This window comes from Pteropus alecto, unplaced genomic scaffold (genome assembly GCF_000325575.1).
Source record: "Pteropus alecto unplaced genomic scaffold, ASM32557v1 scaffold185, whole genome shotgun sequence".
NCBI lineage: Eukaryota > Metazoa > Chordata > Mammalia > Chiroptera > Pteropodidae > Pteropus > Pteropus alecto.
In genome coordinates this window covers 7,246,059-7,247,304 of record NW_006438088.1, presented here as the reverse complement: position 1 = coordinate 7,247,304, position 1,246 = coordinate 7,246,059, and the positions used below count along the sequence as shown (strand labels likewise).

Below are 1,246 nucleotides of genomic sequence, written 5' to 3'. Positions count from 1 at the left end.
AATAAACTTAACCTTTCTTTTGAGCTCTTGGATCAACAATGCCCCTTCCCACATTCATACAGAATTCACTTGCCAGACTACCCATTTTCTTTCATCTACTCCCCTGGGAATCCAATGGTTCCTGGGAATGACCATCTAACCTGTTAGAAGATAAAGTGAGAAAAAACAACTGATGCATTTCTCTTTTAAGATTCCAGGCACTTTTAAACCTCCACACACATTTGAACACTTAGCAAAGGCTATATTGTATATTTATCTCATAGTTTTCTAGTGCCTAGTAGATTATACATACTTAAAGACTTACTCACCCAATTTATATAGAAAAGAAGTTTTCTTACCTTGAAAGGAAACACTAGTAATTTTTTTTCTCTTAAACATTAGATGGTTAACTGTTTCCCTCCCGAACATAGACCTTTTTTTTTTTTTTTGACTTTTACTGACTGAAACAAAAAAGATCTAAAACCGCAGCTTTCTGGAAGAACCATTTGTTTTTGCCCGTCTTGTACCTCTCTTCAAATGTGACCTTGGCTTCCCATTGGGCCTTGTGTTTCAGAGTAGGGTCTCTGAAGACATCCTTGTTGGAGACAGTTTTGTCCAAGGGGATGTCCATAGAGTACCTTGTGGGCATGAGGTAGTTGTAGTTATAAACTTTCACAAAAGACTTGATCTTTGACCTCTTGGCAATATTTTTTCTAGCCCATGGCAGCTATCACTTTGCGAGGATAGCTTTTGATTACAGCCACTAGAGCATGGCTGTAGGAGCGGTCTGAGGTGCCATGATCAATGTTTTTCATGATGACTGCTTTGTGTCTGGAGTGTCCAGCCAGGACTAATACCACCTTCCTCGGTTTCATAAACTTGCTCATTTTGACAGCAGCCACTTGGACCTACAGCAGAAATTAAAGAAGCTGAACATAGACTTTTTAGTGTAAAAGAAATGAAACAATGATAATTCTCATTTATTAGTTTTATTGCACCAAAAGAACTATTACACAAGGAAACAACGAAATAGAGTAACTGGAGGTAAGAAAGACACCAACTGAACTAAAATTGACTGCATTAGTTCTCAATGGAATCAATTACCCAACATTTGAGAAAAAAAGTATAAATATTTATAACATAAAAAGAGTGTGCAATAATAAAGTGGTATTATATTTAAGATATTTGAAAAGATGTGAATTAATATATTATTGAGGAGAACTGGAAAACTGTGGGCCAAAGAGTAAAAAAATAGTGAAAAAAATTA

At 35.9% G+C, this 1,246-nt stretch overlaps 1 pseudogene; it reads right to left on the bottom strand.

The window, feature by feature from the left end:
• Nucleotides 1-433: 433 nt before the first annotated feature.
• Nucleotides 434-866, bottom strand: LOC102878571 (annotated as a pseudogene).
• Nucleotides 867-1,246: the final 380 nt, after the last annotated feature.